The sequence below is a fragment of the Orycteropus afer genome, unplaced genomic scaffold (assembly GCF_000298275.1).
Source record: "Orycteropus afer afer isolate SDZICR_OR568_19922 unplaced genomic scaffold, OryAfe1.0 scaffold00391, whole genome shotgun sequence".
NCBI lineage: Eukaryota > Metazoa > Chordata > Mammalia > Tubulidentata > Orycteropodidae > Orycteropus > Orycteropus afer.
The window spans coordinates 2862424-2870613 of NW_006921978.1; positions in this window are offsets into that span (position 1 = coordinate 2862424).

The window sequence follows — 8190 nt, forward strand, 5'->3', positions numbered from 1 at the left end:
ATATACACTCCTTGGAGAGAACAATCATTGAGAAAGAAGGGCTGCCTATGCACAGGGAGACAGCTTAGGGGGCAGGAGTCCATGGAGGGATGGAAACTGGGAAGAGGTAACTATGGGGAGGAAGTGGAAGGAGAGCTGTTGCATTGTGGGATACTGTGGTCAATGTCTTGAAACAAAGTATGTGTAAACTGCTGTATGGAAAGTGAATTAGCTCTGTAAATCTTTACCCAAATCACAATTAAAAAAAATAAATAAACTAAAAAAAAATAATAATAGCATTCCTTAACAAATCTGTCCAGTTATGATGTAAAGGAACATTAGCTCTGGTAGCGTAGTGCCTAAGGCACTTGATTGCTAACCAGAAAGATGGTGGTTCAAAGCCACCAGCCACTCTTTGGAAGGAAGATGGGGCAATCTACTTCAATAGTGATACCGCCTCGGAAACCCAAGGAGGGGTCGCTATGAGTCAGGTCCATCTTGACGGCACATAACAACAACAACAACAAAGATAAATTTATTATTGCTGGTAGATGATTACAAGCATTTAAAAAGTTTCTCATTAATGGACTTTTACCATCTGATTAGCTCATTCTGTACTTGTAATAATTCCTTTGCCAGTTAATCTGGCTGAAGAGCATCCAGAAAGAATTGAACTTTGTTACATCATAGATGTAAGATGTTGGATTCATTTTTTAATTTTTTTAATTTTATGTGCCTCAATTTCCTCAAGTTAAAATTATATGAGAATGAATTGGATTTCATTGGTTAATCTATTAAAACACTTAGGACAGTACCTTTTGCATAATAAATGGTCATGTGCCAGCCTTTGTCTCTGACTACTGCTTTCAGTATTAATTTCAGGAACATGTTTGGGAAATTTTCCTATCTCCCAAATAGTCATGGAAATTCACAGTCAAAAAATATTTTTCTTCCATGTTGTGAGAGACTATTTCATTTAAAATTTGGCATTTTCTGAAATTTATAAAGATAAAACCCTTAAAAATGCAGGATTTTTATTCAAAAGGAAGGAAAATCATTGGCAGTCTTTCTGCACAGCAATTAGAAGCATGTCTTCTAGATGGTAAAACAGTGTCATCTAGTGAGAGCTTTATCTGAGAATATTTCCTCAACTAGTTTAATCTAATACTATACCTAAAACCCCAAACCAAATCTATTGCCATCTGTTGATTCCAACTCATAGTGACCCTGTAGGACAATAGAACTGCCCTGTAGTGTTTTGAACATTGTACTTTTCATAGAAGCAAACTGCCACAACTTCTCCTGTAGAGTGGGTGGTAAGTCAAATTGCCAACCTTTCAATTCCTTTAGGCTTAAATTTTCAGCTTTTGGCTCACTGTGCCACCATGCCTAAATGTTACTTCTTGCAGGATTCAAATTCAAGTTCTATTGGTAGGAATTTTAGAACATAAAACATTATTGTTCAAGAGACATACAAGTTGAGAGAGTAAAATTTAAATGACTCCATCATAATGAAAAAACACAAACTTAGAAAGTTCAAGACATACTTAGCTCCATAATTGGGATATTAGTTTGCCCTCATCACACTTTTTTAAATTCTTATAAAGGTTTATTTGTTGTATATTGGAGATATAAAACTATGCATTTTATTATTATTGTTGTTGTCTTTGATATTCTCTGAGAATGCAAAAGTTCTAGCCCACTATGTCAAGGGCTGATTAATAGCTATTTGAAAGCAAGGTTCCATTGGAATAATACAAAATAATGAGATCTCATTGTGGGCTTAAGTGGGACCCATTTTGGAATTTGAGACAGTTTTAACAGAAGGATATCAAAAATGTAAGATACCGTTACTGGGGCTGAATTTTCCTGTTTAAACAAATCCTTAGGGATTAAGGTTGCTTCTGTCCTTAAGATAAACATATATGCCTTTAAAAACTGCTTTTAAATCTGACAGTATCTCCTGAGTTTTTTCTTTCTTTTTTTTTCCCACAATTTTTCTGAGCATATCAATACATCTTTCTAAAAAAATAATTGAAACAAAATGAGATGAAGCAGAAATTCCACAGAATTTTTAAAATTCTTTAACGTATATTTTTCACACTCTGTAGAAATCCACTGGAAAGTGAGCTGGTAATAACTGAGCAGGAAAAAGACATGGTTAACATTCAATGAATGGTACAAGCAGCTTCTTTTTTTATCACTTATATTTCTACCATATGCTCACAATTAGATGGCATCTCTTTTGTGTTAACTTTAAGGATCCCACATGGGATGCATTCTTTTAGGATATTAACATTTTTTACTATTATTATTACTACATTGTCTTGCATTTGTATGAGATGACTTTATTTAGTCTAGACTTCTTAGTCTAGACCAGAATCTCAAATATTCACTAAATATCAGGGCATTGTTGTAACTGGATAAAATGAGACAAAACATTTTAAAATCCTTGATTCTAAAAATAAATAACAATTACCATCAAAGCTTGAAATGCTACATAAGTTAATGAATAATTCAATTGAGCCTATTAATGAAGTCACTTAATAGCATGCTATTTGGACTTAACACAATTTTGTTTTAAATGGGTTTAAGAGTTGCATATTAAAGATTTATTAAGGCTTATCAGTCTTCTAATTTGGATCTTTAGCTAAATTTCAAGGTAATAAATTTCAATTCATAGTTAGAAACCTTTAAGTGATTATAAATTTCTAACAAAACCCAAATACATTATTTTTTTTCATTTTAGAATTAATTGGCACTGCTAGTTATTCATGAACACTTAATATTCTAATTTCAATTCAATTCAATTATCTCTCAGCAGTGACATATTTTTTGTCTCTCCATGAAGATAATTTAATTTTTTCATGATTACTGCATCAATTTTTAAAGATAAACTGTCCAAGGGCAACATTAAGACTACAGTCAGATTAAAAGATTCCACTGTGCTGTTCACCTTTGTTTATCTAGGTCACTGCAGCAAGCCCAACACTCATAGGCCCTTCTTATCCTCTGAATCCACTTCCCCTTAGGCCTCCATATAGGCCTTTCCACAATTCCATTTCACACTTCTCACTAATCTTTTCAGACTTTCCATTGTACTTTCTGAAAATCAAATCCCTCAAGAATACATCCTCTTCATCACTTACATCTTTCCAGAAAGTTCTCCTCACTTTCTTGTTCCCTCATTTTCTGGAGGACATTTTCTCTCCTAAAGCTCACTCACACAGTGGCTGCTTTGTCTATGTCACCCCACACACCATTGAACTTGGTAGATCTTTCTGGCTTCACTTGAGGCTCTGGCATCAAATCATTACCATCACTTTCATCCTTAGTGGTTTTGGATAAAGATAATCTCCAAGGATCATTTTAGCACTCTTCCCTGAATCTGTCTGCCTATTCAACCTTGCAATTTGGATATCTAGAGGTAGGAAGACCTAAAATCAAGATGTCAGCAGGGCTGTACTCCTTTTGGAAGCTCTAGGGAAGAGTTCCTTTTCTTAATTTTTCCAGCTTCTAGGGTCAGCCTGCATTCCTTGTTTATGGATTATTTTTTTCCTTATTTTCACAGACAGAACCATAGCATCTTATTTTCTCTTTTTCTTTGATCTCTGCTTCCATTATCACATCTTCTCTCATTCTAACACTTCTGTCTCTCTCTTATAAGGACATTGGTAATTACTGTATTGGGCTCACCTGTTGTTGTTGTTATGTGCCGTCGAGTCAGCCCTGACTCACAGCGACCCCTCCTTGGGTTTCCGAGGCAGTATCACTACGGAAGTAGGATTGCCCAACGGCTCACCTAGATAATCCAAAATATTTAATTTCATTTGCAAAATCTCTTTCTCCTTGTAAGATAAAATATTCAAGTTTTGAGGATTGGGACATGAGCATCTTTAGGAGGTTGTTGTTCTACTTCACATCTGTAAACCATAAGAAATCCTAACTGATCTTTCTGTATCCATTCTTTTCTCTGTTCTCCACACCAGAAACTTGGCTAATTCTTTCAACACCTGTCCCAAACTCCAATTTTTATTAGCATGGTGTGGTAGTTAAGGTTGTATGTCAACTTGGCTATGCCTGGTTTTGAGTGGCTTGACAGCTGGATGTAGTTATTCCCCATGATGAGACTGGTAATCAATTCCATGATGGAATCTATTGGGACAGCTGAGTAGCTATCTTGGAGATAAGGTCTGCTTCCAGTATATAAGAAGATAGCTTTGAGAAATGTCTCTGGGCTTTTTGGCACATTTAGACCCTACATGTAGCCAAGTCTTCATTCAGCAGCCTGCCATGTTGTATTCTCATTTGGGACTGTTTCTGGTCTTGAACTAGTGGTTTGCCATGTGCTTGATTATTTGGGGACTGTGCCATTTTACTTGTCAACCTTGGGTTTTTCAGCGTCAGCAGCCAGCAGCTGCATGAGTTAATAGAAAGCCTCCAGCTGCAGGGGGCTGGGAGCAAGAGGTAGAGCTAAAGTTCAAGGTCAAGGGGCTTTCACCCAGCCTCTAGATCTGGCACTTTGAACTAGACTTCTAGCTTCCTAAAAGGTAAGGGAATAAATTCACTGGTTTTTTTTTTTTTTTTACAATCATCTCCACTTGCGGTATGTCTGCTATAGCAGCACTGTTGTTGTTGTTGTTGTTGTTGTTGTTGTTGTTGTTGTTATGTACCATCGAGTGAGATCCGACTCATAGTGATCCCTCCTTTGGTTTCCAAGGCAGTATCACTACGGAAGTAGATTGCCCCATCTTCCTTCCAAGGAGTGCTTGGTGGGTTTGAACTGCCAACCTTCTGGTTAGCAGTTAAGTGTCTTAGGCACTATGCTACCAGAGCTCCTATAGCAGTACTAGAGAACGAAAATACGTGGATAGGAAGTTAATACTAGAAGTGAGTTATTTGTCCCTAGATACAGTGCAATTCCACTTGAACTCTACCTATTTTTCTTGAAATTTGAATATCTGTTTATCAATTAATGCAGAAATTAATTAATGATTATAAATTAAGGTCAACTAAAATATAATGGGAGCTCTGGTAACGTAGTGGCTAAGGCATTTGACTGCTAACCAGAAGGCTGGCAGTTCAAACCCACTAGCCACTCCTCAGAAGGAAGGTTGGGCAATCCTACTTTCGTAGGATACCATCTTGGAAACCCAAGGAGGGGTTGCTATGAGTCAGGGCTGACTCGATGGCACATAACAACAACAACAACAAAATATAATTTTGAAGAAAAAGAACAAAAAAAAAGTAATATTTCTTCAATGGATTTCAAAGCATATTATAAAATATTATTAAATAACATATTAGATTTCTGGATGTGGCCAAGATAAATAGACTCATTGAACAGAATAGAAAGCCCATAAAGACACAAATACTTAAGGAAATCTGACATGGTACTGCAGATCAATGAAAAACAGTGAACTTATCAATAAGTATTGTAGGGATATTGGTTATGCATATTAAATAATGAAAATAATCCATACAATATACCCCCCAAAAAAATTGTAATCAATTCAGAAGAAAATATGATATAGAGTCAAGTGAATTTGAATAGAGAGTTCTCCTGCAGCATATGTACACAAACATACAAATCATCATGGGAAAGGTTAATAATTTATGGAGAGTGAAATGAAATATATCTGTTCATTGTAAGAAACTATAATAAAACCAGAAACATGAAGAAGAATTACACAACAGAATTAATCAATAAAGAAGTAATATCTAGTATATATAAGAAAAAAAAAAAAAAGAGAAACACTCCTGTAGAAAAATAGTCAAATTATATGAATTGACTTTCCAAACAAGAGGAATTATAAGTGAAAAATAAGATTTAAAAGATGCTTAACCTAGTTAGTAATCAGAAATACTCAAATTAAAACCAAATGCAAACCACTTCAAACCAATTTCGTTAGAAAAAATTAAAGTATGACAATATAATTTGGTTAGAATGTGAAACAATGCAGTCTCTCTTATACTGCTGGTGAAAGCATGAATTAGTAGAAATAATTTAGAACAGTTTTACCTTAACTAGAAAAGTTAAAGTTGCACATACATTCTGAACTTTAACTCCAAACCACCTCTCCTGCTCTAAAACAAGGGTCTATAATTTATCTCCTTCAGACCAAAATTAGCCACTTGTTTTTGTAAATAAAATTTTATTGAAAATCAGGATGCCTATTCACTTCAGTAGGAGCTCTGGTAGCATAGTGCCTAAGGCACTTGACTGCTAACCAGAAGACTGGCGATTCAAATCCACCAGCCACTCCTCGGATGGAAGATGGGGCAATCTACTTCCATATTGATACTTCCTTGGAAACCCGAGGAGGGGTCGCTATGACTCGGGTCTGACTTGACAGCACATAACAACAACAACATTCACTTAAGTATTGTCCAGGACTGCTTTAGTTCCACAAAGACAGAGTTGGGTATTTGTGATAGAGGTCATAAGGCCCATAACATCTAAAATATTTACTGTATTTCCTTTAGAGGAAAAAAAAAAAAGTTCCAATCTCTTTCCTATTCTAACCACACCATATATGTGTCAATAGATTTTAACTAAAATATTCATAGTAGCATTGTTGAAAATTGTACACTATCAGAAAAAAAAATTAACATCCACCAAAACAGAGTGGGTATGAAGTTTCATACTCATATCATGACATGACACACAGCCTCTAAAGTAAATGAATGAATATATGCCTCCACATGCTCAGAAATAGCATTGACTGATAAAAAAGAAGTCAAAGAAGAATACATAATATAATGTAATACTTTTAATAAAATAAAGGTAAATGAACACAGCAAACTAACAATATTTTGTTTAGGAACACATAACTTTGTGGAAAATCCTTAAAAAGCATCAAAATTCAAAACTTTAATTTCTTGTGGAGAAGGATCAGAATGCAGTAATTGAGGAGGACTTGAAAAGTTCTTCAATTTTCTATTTCATAAAATATGTATTATGTATGTGGGTATTTATTTTTTAACATTATTCTCAAGTTATATATAACTTTTGCTTATATATCTCATATCATATTTTTACTTAAGTAATCATGTTATACATATAATGATGAAAAGTTACCTGTTTGCAAACTAAAGTTTTTATGAAATTCATTTTTTGGAATAAAGTTACATTTCATGTGTGTTTACACTGCACTGGCACTATTCATGCAATCAAGCTGCAATGATGATTAATGGTGATTGGAATGCAAAAGTTGGAAACAAAGAAGAAGCATCTGTATTTGGAAAATATGTCCTTGGTGAGAGAAATGATGCCTGAGATCTCGTGATAGAATTTTCAAAATCCTATGACTTATTCACTGCAAATATCTTTTTTCAATATCATAAAGAGTGACCATACATGTGGACCTTGCCAGACAGAATACAAAGGAATCAAATTGGCTACATTTGTGGAAAGAGATGGTAGAGATGCACAATATCATCAGTGAGAACAAGGCCAGGGGTCAACTGTGGAAAAGACTATCAATTATTCATATGAAAGTTTAAGTGAAAGCTGAAGAAAATTAAAATAAGCCCACAAAAACCAAACTATAACCTTGATCATATCCCATCTGACTTTAAATATCATCTGAAGAATATAGTTGGCACATTAGAGACCACTGTGATATTGAACACCACTTCAAGGATATCATACATAAAGAAAGCAGAAGGTCCTAAAAAGATAGGAAAGGAAGAAAAGACCAATATGGATGTCAGAAGAATATATGAAACTTGCTCTGAAACAGAAAGCAGCTAAAGTGAAAGGAAGAAATGGTGAAGTAAAAGAGATGAACAGAAGATTTCAAAGTATAAAGAAATATTCAAAGACCTGGAGTTAAAAAATAAAAGATGAAGAATATGTTTGACATTTCTCAACATGAAAGAACTGAAGAAAAAATTCAAGCCTCTAGTACAATATTGAAGGATTTTACGGGCAAAATATTTCATGAGGCAGGAAATATCAAAAGAAGATAGGAAGAATACTCAGATTCAATATACTCCCCAAAATTCATCTAAGTTCCATCATTTCAAGAGGTACCATATGATCAAGAAACAATGGCATTGAGGAAAATTCCATCATGCACTGAAGGAAATGGTGAAAAGAAAAGCTCCAGGAATTGATAGAATACCCACTGAGATGTTTCCACAAATGAATGCATTGCTGGAGGCACCCACTCATTTATACCACAGAATTTGGAAGAAATCTACAGG